Here is a 12,634-nt window from a genome sequence, read left to right on the forward strand (position 1 = left end):
TAGTTTCTTGGATTTCAAAGCCAACAAAATGAAGACGGTATCTTCTTGTCTCAAACCAAGTACCTCAAGCAGATTCTAAAGAAGTATGGCATGGAAGATTCAAAACCAGTATGTACCCCCATGGTTACAGGATGCAGCCTCAGTGAAAATGATGAATCGGCAGCAGTGCATCAACCAACCTATAGATCTATGATTGGAAGTCTACTTTATTTCACAGGTACCCGACCAGACATCATGCATGCAGTGGGAATAGTTGGAAGATTTCAGGAAAATCCAAAGGAAACTCATCTTCACGCAGTCAAGAGAATCTTCAAGTACCTTCAAGGAACTCAAAACTATGGCTTATGGTACCCTAGAGATACAGATCTCACACTTCATGCTTACACAGATGCAGATTGGGCAGGAAGCGTGGATGACAAGAAGAGCACAAGTGGTGGTGCATTCTTTATGGGTTCCAGATTAGTATCTTGGTTCAGCAAGAAACAGAGTTCGATTGCTTTATCTACAGCTAAAGCGGAATATGTAGCTGCTGCATCTTGTTGCACTCAACTTCTTTGGATGATGCAAACCTTGCAGGATTTTCAAATCACTTGTACTCCACCTGACTCTATCTTATGTGATAATACAAGTGCAATAAGCATTTCAAAGAATCTTGTCATGCATTCAAAGACCAAGCACATACCTATCAAATATCACTTTCTTCGGGAATAAGTGCTTGAGCAAAAAGCCAAGTTGGAGTATGTTCCTTCTAAGGAACAAATTGCTGATATCCTCACCAAACCACTACCCAGGGAAACTTTTGAATATCTTAGACAGAAGTTGGGAGTAGTTGATGCTTCATCCTGCTGTTGAAGCTTGTCTGTTTCAAAGAAAAGTTGGTGTATGCAAGTTGGATGAAGGGAATCTACGTACATACGCTGATTTATGCAGGTGCAGTCGCGTATATGGAGTTCTGAAGAAAATCAACAAGGACAGACTCTGGTTGAACAGAGTCTGATATGGGTCTGTCAGAGACCATCAGGCACAGGTTCAGGGGGATCAGATAATCTTGTAATAATGCATTGTTGGCATTACCTTAGAAGCTCTTGGTTCTAGTACTCAAGCTGTTTTTGGTTCAAGTGGATCAGCTGCAAAAACAAGAACAAAAGGGGAACATGGTTGCTGATATACACAGTGATTGTCAGATGCTGCTGATAGTAGTTATTGGTGATTTTCATAGTCTTGATATTTCGTCTCTATGTCATGTATATCTTTTTTTGTCAATGTCATGTAACGACCTATTTTGGTTTCCCCACTATGCCTGGGATGATTGAGGCAATTGGTTGTCATATGTAAATTTTTTATGTATCCCCACTTGGTTGGGTGGATGATCCCCACTTGGTTGGATGATGGTTGTATGTATGGAGTCTTTTGGTGATAGGAAGGTCTTTTATGATGTATAAGTCATGGTTCTTCTTCAAGAACACCTTTTTGCAGATCTTGCCTACAGTCAGGGGGAGCATGTTCAGCACAGCAGAGCAGAGATATTGGCATGTACTCAGGGGGAGCACAGCTCTCTGCCCTTGATGGAAAATGGGGAGAATGACTTTGAGGATCTTGGGATTGCCATCAAGTCCAAAGGGGGAGATTATTGGCATTTTGGCATCGGCGTGGCAATATGGTACATGTGTTGTCCTTGATGCAACTCACTTTGGTGACAGATCTCAGTTCAGGCGCTCAGAATGAAGGAAATCTTGTATACGCATGTTCACCTTCCCGAAGACGCGTATACACGTGGGTTATACATTCAAAAGTCGCGTATACGTATACGCGCAATTTTATGCACAGAAAAGTGCATACATGGTGGGAAACTTATTTTTGGTCTCCTTGGAATTTGAACCTATGGTTTTGGACCATGGTATCTCGTTAGAAGTGTTGACCCCAGGTTTTGGGCCCTTGGTATTGGTTTATTATGGTTTTGGACCGTGGTATTGTGGAAGGGCTAAAACTATAAAAGAGGAAGGAGATCATGTGGCAGAGAATTATCTGATTTATTGAATATCTGATATCGTGCTAGATCTGGAAGACTGGTGATTGGGTTATGGTGCAGATCTAGATCTGAATGAAGGAGGAACCTGAGCGCGAGAAAGATAAGGACTATTGATGGATCAAAATCTCAAGGCTTGAACATTGGTATCTCTGTATGATTTTGATCTGTTATATGTGGCGCACTCTTGATCTATAAATCCGGGTTAACTAATGTCTGAATGTTTAAAAGAATAAATTATCCTTTATAAATCTGTACGCAGGTTCAGTGAAGTGCAGGTGCGTATACATGCTTTTTCTGTGAATGAAAGATGTGTATACGCAGGTTGGTTGTGGTACAGAAGCGTATACATGCAGGTTGATGAATAGTGAAGTAGCGTACATATCTTGATTTATGTTCTAGCTGCTTCTGTTTTATTGCTGCAGTGTTTTGGGTTCAGAATTGGTGTTTGATTACAATCACTGTGTTCTCGGTACAGCTGATTGAGAAGTGTTTATCCGATTCAGTTTTGATTGGTGAGAAGGGTTTGGTTGATGCGGAAATTACTTGATTGATATTACTTGTGGATCCAGTCTGAAAATTAATGAAACGAGGTCCCTGGAAGTAGAGAGAAGGTTGCAGCATTATGTAGGTAGGAGCCTGCGTACTAGTATCTCAAGCTAGTACAAGAACTAAGGGGGTTGGAGCACCCTTCGAGGAAAGCTGGAGAACGAGAGAGAGTTGTAGCTCTCTGCAGGTTGCAGCCTGTGTATTGGTAAAGACTACACCAGTGCAAAACATTGTAAAGAGAAGTTTCTAATTAAAAAGAAGATAGAGACGAATTGCAGCAGGGGGTTTTCACCCACATTGGGTTTCCTCCTTATATCTTGTGTTCCTCTGTGTGACTGTCTTCTGCTCTGTTTCACTGGCTCTAGTACTGTTTATTTACTTCTGATTCATAGATTAATAACTGACATCTGAAAGATAAATCAAATTATAAGTCTACTTTATATACACGGTTTTCCTTATCTGAAGTTGCGTATATACACGGCTTTTATTAACTGAGTAGCGTATATTATCTGAAAGTGAAAAAGGAAATAATTGTCTTGATAATACTGATTCACCCCCCCCTCTCAGTATTATTTCCAACAACTTTGCTAGTCAGTCTGATTAGTTAGAATATTGTCACCAGAACCCAAAATTCTGCAACAGCAAACAAAAACAACTAAAACATACTTTATGAGGTATACGGTACTTCCATGTGTCGAGCCTGCGTGTATATGCACTTTTATCAAAGCCAACCAACGTACACATCTACAAATATTAATTCATAATTCTTAAGATCTTGATCCATCATTAGATCTTATCTTTCACCAACCACTGAGGTTCATCCTTGGTTCAGATCAAGCACAGTACCATAAGCCAATAACCTGCATACTAGATCTCACACTTCATCTGATTTTTGATACATGAACTCTTGGCCTAGTGATCTTCTCCTCCTTTTATAGTTTTAGGCCTTTCTCAATACCATGGAACAAAACCACTTAGGACCAATACCTTTGACCAAATACCTAGTTTTCCAAGCTATACCCACTTTTCCTTCTGTGAAAGTGCATGTGTACGTATACTCTACTTGTGGTCAATGACCCTACGTGTATACGTAGCTTGGTCAAGGTGAGCCTGCATATAACTCTCTTTCTTCATTCTGTGTAGTCTAATTTGTAATTCTTTGTTGTTGTCATGCTGCACTGTGATCTTCCATCTGAGTGAGTTTCCATCAAGGAAAACACCTGTATCATAATGCAAACAATCTCCCCCTTTGGACTTGATGGCAACAACAAAACCAAGTCACTCTCCCCCTTTGAAATCAAGGGAAAAGGGTTATGTTCCCCCTTTGACATACATTATGCTGGCCATGCTCCCCCTGAGTACATGCTGAATTCTCTAATTAGCTGAAATGTACTATTTAAGCTCCCATGATTGAGTCCATGCTCCCCCTGAGCACAAGCAAAGTCTGCAAAAATATTTTCTAAAAGAATAACATGACTCTCTACATACATCACCAATGACCTTCCTATCACCAATGAATCATACATACATCCATCTCCCAACCAAGTGGGGATATACCAATTGTTTATACATGAAAAAAACAAGAAATATTACATCATCCATCCATACATAGTGGGGTTACAAATTAGGTCGTTTCATGACCTTTAAATTAAATGATATGCATGACATTTATAATAAGGACAACCGATCTAAACAAGACCATGATAGTCATCAACAACTATATATGATCCGCACCATCAACAACATTAGCATCAATAACCTGTATATTTCCATCATCAAAAGGGTCACCTGAATCAAAACAATTATGTGGATCTGTACCAAGATCTTCTAAGATAATGCCAACAATACATTATTAAAAGCATATGCTCCCCTTGAACCTGTGCTAGATGTTCACTGTCAAATTTGATTATTGCATATATCAGTAAGAAATATCAAGGCATCATCATTAGTTAGATATACATCAAGTTATCAAAAACTTTATGAGGGCCAACATATTTCCACATGTTATTAGCAAATTGTAACCATCATCAAACAGAGCAGATAATCGGACCCCTTGTTCCTGAGTCTGGCCCACTGCTTTTCCTCAAACCAACATATATGCGACTGTGCACACAAAAACCCACGTATGTACGCGACTACACTTCATGAAACTCATGTATAACAACCTTTTTTTCTGAAAAATAAGATTTAACAGCAGGATGTAGCAACTACTCCCAAATTTTGTCTATGATATTCAAATGTCTCTCTAGGCAGTGGTTTAGTGAATATATCAGCAACTTGTTCTTTGGAGGGAACATACTCCAATTTGAACTTTTGTTCAAGCACTTGTTCACGTAAAAAATGATATTTGATGGGTATGTGCTTGGTCTTGGAGTGCATGACTGGATTCTTTGAAATACTGATGGCACTTGTAGTATCACATAGAATGGAGATGGGTGGAGTACGTATGATCTGAACGTCTTGCAAGGTTTGCATCATCCAAATTAATTGTGTGTAGCAAGATGTAGTAGCCACATATTCTGCTTCAGTTGTAGATAATGCAATTGAACTTTGTTTCTTGCTGAACCAAGACACTAACCTAGAACCCATATAGAATGCACCACCACTAGTGCTTTTTTTGTCATCAACACTTCCTACCTAATCTACATCTGTATCTCTAGGATACCATAAACCAAAATTCGGTGTTCCTTGAAGATATTTGAAAATCCTTTTGACTGCCTAAAGGTGTGATTCCTTTGGATTTGCTTGGAATCTTCCAACTATTCCTACTGCATGCATGATGTTAGGTCGGGTACCTGTTAGGTAAAGTAGACTGCCAATCATGGATCTATAAGTTGGTTGATGTACTGCTGCTCATTCATCATTTGAGCTAAGACTACATCCTGTTACCATTGGGGTACATACTAGTTTAGAATCTTCCATGTCATACTTTTTCAAGATCTATTTGAGATATTTGGTTTGTGAAACAAAAATACCATCTTTATTTTGTTGAACTTGTACACCAAGGAAATAGGTAAGCTCACCAAGCAAGGACATTTCAAATTCTTGTTGCATTACTGAAGCAAAATTCTGACTCATGGTTTCTTCATTGCTACCAAAAATGATATCATCAACATAAATAAAAATTATTAGTGATTTATCAGTGTCAATCTTTGTATATAGATTGCTATATACTGACCCCGTTAAAAAACCCTGTTGGTGGAGATATTTCTCAAGATGGTAATACCAGGCCCTTGGAGCCTATTTTAGACCATATAGAGCCTTTCTGAGTCTGCATACAAGTTTTTCATTATTTCCAAGAATGAATCCTTCTCGTTGTTCAATATAGACTTCTTCTTCTAAGTCTCCATTAAGGAAGGCAGGTTTTACATCCATTTGGTATACTTTGAGTTTCTGAAAACTATAAAGAGCAAGAAACATTCTTATGGCTTCAAGTCTAGTAACAGGTGCAAAAGTTTCTTCAAAATCTATACCTTCTTGTTGAGCATATCCTTTAAAAACAAGTCTGGCCTTGTTTCTAATAACTTCTCCATTTTCATTCAACTTGTTTTTGAATATCCATTTAGTTCCTATGATATTCTTATCATGAGGTCTAGGAACTAATTCCCAAGTATTATTCTTTTCAATTTTCTCAAGTTCTTCATTCATGGCCTTGACCCAACATTCATCTTCGCATGCTTCATTTACATTTTGAGGTTCAGTGGAGGATAGTAATGCTAGATAGATTGAGGTTTCTATAATAGTTCTTCTTGTCTGTACACCTGCCTCTTTTTCCCCTAAAATTTGTGTTTCTGGATGATTTTTCTGAACATACATGGATGGAGTCTTTTCTTCTACCGTTATCTCTTCTTCTAGTGCTTCATTGGTTTCTTCCTCATAATCATTATGATTTGATGTGGGAAAATAATCCCCATCTTCTTCATTGTCATAATCTTCATTTTTTATGTGTTTAGGATTTTTGCATGCTTCATCAACTGCAACATCAATACATTCAACAATTTTCCCAATTCTTTTATTATAACACTTATATCCTTTACTTCAGGAAGAGTAACCAAGAAGAATATATTCGTCTACTCTGGGCTCAAACTTACCAAGTTTTTCATCAATGCTTTTGATATAGCATTTTCTTCCAAAAAAATTGAAGTATTTTACCATAGGAGCCTCACCATACCAAAGTTCGTGTGGAGTTTGAGTGCTGTTTACTCAAACATTTCCTTGGTTGAGAATAGTTACACGCAGTGAATGCAGCTTCACCCCAGAAGGTTGCAGGAGTTCCAGATTCATCTAGCATAGCTTGAGCCATTTGTTGAATAGTTCTGTTCATTATTTCTACTAGTCCATTTTGCCGAGGAGTCCTTGTAGTGGAGAACTACCTTTTTATTCCATGTTGTTCACAAAAGTCAAAGAATTCATCTGAGGTAAATTCCCCTCCTAAATCAGATCTGAAGAAGCTAATTTTGCTGTCTAATTCATTTTCAACCAAAGCTTTGAATGCTTTGAACTTTTCAAATGCTTCATCTTTATGATTTAGAAGACCTGTCCAACACATTCTGGAAAAATCATCAATGAACAAAATAAAGTATTATTCTCCACAAGGTGACTTTTTCCTTAACGGTCCACATAAATCAGTATGAACAAGTTCAAGAGGCTTACTGGCTAGCCCTTCTTTTTCAATGAAGTGAGATCTAGTTTTCATATCGAATTGACATGGTTTGCATATTTTATTTTCAAGAATGCTGATATCTGAAAGATCAGAAACAACCTGGAATCTGCATGCTTTTCTTATTTGAGAAAATCCTAGATGGCCCAATCTCTATGCCATAGCCAGTTTTCATCATTTTTGCTTAAATAGCACCATTGTTGTCCTCCCTTGACTATGTATAAGTTATTTGGAGTTCTTGTACCTTTGATCACGGTTTCTCCTGTATCAAGCTCAAAAACAACACATTCGTTTGATCAAAACACCACTTCATTTCCTTGATCATGTTGGCATTATGATACAGGTATTGTCCTTGATGGAAACTCACTTAGATGAAGATCACAGTATAGCAGGTAAACAACAAAGAATTACAGATCAGTCTTCACATAATGACGAAAGAGAGGTATACGTAGGTTCACCATTGACCAAGTTGTGTATACATGCAGGTTCACTATATACAAGTGACGTACACGTATACACGCACTTTCACAGAAGGAAAACATGTATACATTGGAAAACTAAGTTTCTAGTCCAAGGTATTTGGTCCATGGTATTTTGATCCATGGCATTGGTCCAAGGTATCTGGTCCGAGGTATTGACCCTAGGTATTTGGTCCAAGGTATTGGTCCTAAGTGGTTTTGGTCCATGGTATTGAGAAAGGCCTAAAACTACAAAAGGAGGAGAAGATCATTAGGCCAATGGGTGCAAGTGTCGAATATTTGATGAAGTGTGAGATCTAGTATGCAGGTTATTGGGTTATGGTGCATTGTTGGATCTGAACCAAGGATGAACCTTAGCAGATGATGAGGGATTAGATCTAATGATGGATCGAGATCTTAAGGTGTAAAATGAACTATCATTATGTGTTTTTTCTCATGTATATTCTATATTTGAATACTGACGCATATATTATTCTGTAAATGATATGATATGGGTATGACTAAAGTTTGGAATAGCTACAGAACTTTGAATTTATATGTGCAGATGTATACGTTGGTTGGCTTTGAGAAAAGTGTGTATACATGCAGGTTCGACACATGGAAGTAGCGTATACCTTATAAAATATGTTTCAGTTGTTTCTCTTTACTATTGAAAAGTTTTGGGATCTAGTTTTAGTTTTGGTTACTATATTCTAGTGACAGTATTCTGAATGATTAGATTGATGGGTTGTCTAAATGAATGATTGATTCAACAGGGGTTGGTTCAAAAGGTGATTGGTTGATGTAGATGTATTTGATTATTGAATATGTTGTTGCTGGATCCAGTATGAAAATTTATGAAACGTGGTCCCTAGAGGAAGAAAGATGGTTGTAGCCTTCTGTAGGTCAGCACCTACGTACCAACAAATATATCGGCTAATACAAGAGCTAGGGGGTTGTAGCTCCCTTCCAGTAGCAGCTGGAAAATGAGAGAAGGTTGCAGCCTTCTGCAGGTAAAACCCTGCATGCTTGTATAAGTCTGCACCAGTATCTAACTATAAATAAAATTTTCTTATTATTAAAAGAAGACAGAGATGATATCAACAGGTGGTTTTCACCCACCTTGGGTTTCCACCTTATATCTTGGTGTTCATGTGTGTTGCTTATGTGTGATGCTTTATTCTGCTTTGACTACATTGTCTAATGAATTCCTGATATACTGGTTAAAGTTCAATGCGTGATAAATTGGGTAAATCAAAAGGTCTCCACATATACGCTGGTTTCCTTAAGTACAGTGGCGTATACACACTAGTTCACTTAACTGAAGTAGTGTATACAAATCTGTTTTGAAAATTAAATTATTGATCTGATAATACTGATTCACCCCCCTCAGTATTATTTCCAACAAATGACACATTTCACTGACACTCAACAGGTTATGCTTTAGACCATCTACATACATAACATTCCCGGCTTTAACATTTTATTTCAAGAAAACAAAACCTTTACCTTTTATGACAGTAGGAGTGTCATTTCCAAATGAGACATTCTTTTCCTTTTCTAAGGCATTATATGAGTGAAGTTTTTCTTTGTCACCTATCATGTGTTTTAAGCATCCACTGTCGATGTACCACTGATTTTCTTGTCCTTCTGCATATAAGCCTATACCACATCTTTCTGTTTGAGGTTCCTTCCTTCTCCATATTTTGGGATTTAATGAAGTTTGCTCCTTTCGTGATATTTTCTGAAATTTACTCCTGCATTCAGATTCTTCATGGCCAAAGTTGTTACAGATTGAGCATTCTATTTCATTTTCAAGAAGAGAAAAGTTATTATAGGAACTTTTCTTGACCCCTGTCACATTCCTTTGATTTCGTTCTTCTCTAGTCATGATGGTTTTGTAAGCAACGGATTGAGAAGCTTTGTGTCCAAAATTATGACATGAGAAACATTAACCATTAAGAAAGTTCCTGCGATTATCAAATCTATTGACCTGGTGATTGTACTTTCTATTGATATTCATCTTTGAAGCAAATTGAGTATGATTTACCTGAGGTTAGTTGTGGCTTCTGTTCATCCATGAAGCAAATTGAGCATGATTTACCTGGTGATCTACTTTATGCGTTTGCTAACGATTGTCACACTGTTCACTGTTCTTCGCTACATCAAGATAGCTTTTAGTGGAGGTTGATGGCTTCTGTGATTGAGATGCTTCTTCAGTATATCCAAGACCTGTCTTTATCAAAGGAGAACACTGCAATTTGATAATTTCATTTAAGGTTTCTGATCCTTTAGCAAATCTAAGATTGAGAGATTTTGTTTTCTCAAGATCCTTTCTTAGACCCACAATTTCACACTCTAGTTTTTCATTGTGTTTTTCTCTTTCAACAAGTTGGTATCTCAAGGTATCTATAATCATATTATTTTCTTCTAAATAGATTTTGAGTTTAGAGATTTCTCCATGAAGGCCATCTTCTTCTAAAGCATCCCAAAAATTATTATCGTCATAAGCCATTAGAAGTCTATAGTCATTACTATTTTCATCTTCATCACTATTTGATAAACCATCACTTTCTTCATGAGTATAGCAACTCTTTTTACTTACATTTTGTTTTCTATTCCATTTTGTAGATTCCTTCCCTTTATCATATTTATCTTTGTGAGGACATTTGGCAACATAATGACCGACTCTACCACAGTCAAAACATTTGAAAGGTAGTTTACCTCTAAATCTTTTGGAACCCCGTTGAAACTTCTTGACAAAGTTTACTTCATCTTCTTCTTTTGAAATATGTCCTGATTCATTGAGTTCTTCCTTTCCTTTTGCTGAAGCTTTAAATGCGGCTTCTCTCATATCTAATGGGCCTCCTTTTCTCATCTCAAAGGTAGTTAAGATTCTGTGAAGTTGTGTCATAGTGATAGTCTGTAGATCCTGTTTTTCTTTTATGGGAGATACTTTTGATTCAAATTTAGGAGACAAGGACCTTAAAAATTTCTCAACTAAGGTAACTTCCTTTATCTCTTCACCCAGATTCTTCATACAATTAACAACCTCATCTATATGTAAGAAGTAACTAGCTATACTTTCATCATTGTGCATCTTAAGAATTTCATATTGAATTTTGAGAGTTTGTAGTTTAGCACGTTTTACCTAAGAGTCTCCTTCATAGCTTAGAATGATTTTGTCCCATATTTTTTTGGCTAATTTGGGCTACATAACTTTGGGAAACTCTAATTGTGACAGACTTCCCAATAATGTATTGACAACCCTGGCATTGGTTTCATATTGAATTTTACCTGTCGTATCTGTAGGAATTTCTGATGGAAATGTATATCCTCCTTCCACGATTTCTCAAAAATCCATTCCAAGTGATTGTAGATAGGCTGTGGTTCTGATCTTCCAATAAGCAAAGTTTCTCCTGTCAAAGATTGGCAGTCTGATGGATCCCATGTTTTCTTGATTACTCATGATGATGGATCTCCCTTCAAGTGATTAAGCTTCTTCTGAAGGACCTAGTCTGATACCAATTGTTGGAAATAATACTAGGAGGGGGTGTGAATTAATAATCAGATCAATAATTTAATATCCCAAACTGATTTCTATACGCTACTTCAGCTAAGTGAAATTGCATGTATACGCAACTATACTTAAAGTAACCAGCGTATATGCATAGAACTTTTGATTTACCCAATTTATCAAGCATTGAACTTTAACTAGCATATCAGAGATTTATTAGACAGTGCAATAAAAGTGGAATAAAGAATCACACATAAGCAACACACATGAACACCAAGATATAAGGTGGAAACCCAATCTGGGTGAAAACCACTCACTGTTGTCATCTCTGTCTTCTTTTAATAATAAGAAAATTTGTTTACAATTTTTTACTGGTGAAAACTTATACCAGTACGCATGCTTTTACATGCAGAAGGTTACAACCTTCTCTTGTTCTCCAGATTCTACTGGAAGGGAGCTACAACCCCCTGGCTCTTGCACTAGCGATATGTTTACTAGTACATAGGCGCCGACCTATAGAAGGCTACAACTTTCTTTGTTCCTCCAGGGATCACATTTCATAAATTTGCAGACTGGATCCATCAACAACATTATAACTAAAATTCAATCATCAAATACATCTGCATCAAACAATCACTGAAACTCAAACATCACTTTTTGAATCACCCATAACTGAATCAATCAATCACTTTGAGAGTGAATCTGATCACTCAAAATAATGTCACTAGAATCCATACCAAAACCCATAATTCTGCAACAGCAAATAGAAACAACTGAAACATACTTTATGAGGTATATGCTACTTCCATGTGTCGAACCTGTGTGTATACGTGCTTTTATCAAAGCCAACTAGCATACACATTGCAAATATTAATTCATAATTCTTAAGATCATGATCCATCATTAGATCTTATCCTTCACCAACCGCTGAGGTTCATCCTTGGTTCAGATCAAGCACGGTACCATAAGCCAATAACCTGCATACTAGATCTCACACTTCATCAGATATTTGACACTTTCACTCTTGTCCTAATGATCTTCTCCTCCTTTTATAGTTTTAGGCCTTTCTCAATACCATGGACCAAAACCACTTAGGACCAATACCTTGGACCAAATACCTAGTTTTCCTAGGTGTTATCACTTAGAACTATAAACATTTGTATATAATCCTTTGTCCAAGTTCAATGTCAAAAGTTGGTGTCAAATTGTTTTTGTTCTATGTTTCTTACTTAGGGTCAGAGCTTTAAAGGTGTTTGATGTAAATTGTACTCTAATCCTATTGGTCATCTTCCACCATCATGGTTTCATAAGCCATGTCTTGTCTTATTCATGTCACCGATCCTTTTCGTAATTCCGCAGCGCAGTCTCTTATTGGTCAGTTTTGCAGCGTAATCATTGTTTAGCCATTCCGCAGCGCGTCATCA

The sequence above is a fragment of the Pinus tabuliformis genome, chromosome 7, assembly GCF_031772625.1.
Source record: "Pinus tabuliformis cultivar Carrire ecotype Pingquan chromosome 7, CPIR1, whole genome shotgun sequence".
Lineage (NCBI taxonomy): Eukaryota > Viridiplantae > Streptophyta > Pinopsida > Pinales > Pinaceae > Pinus > Pinus tabuliformis.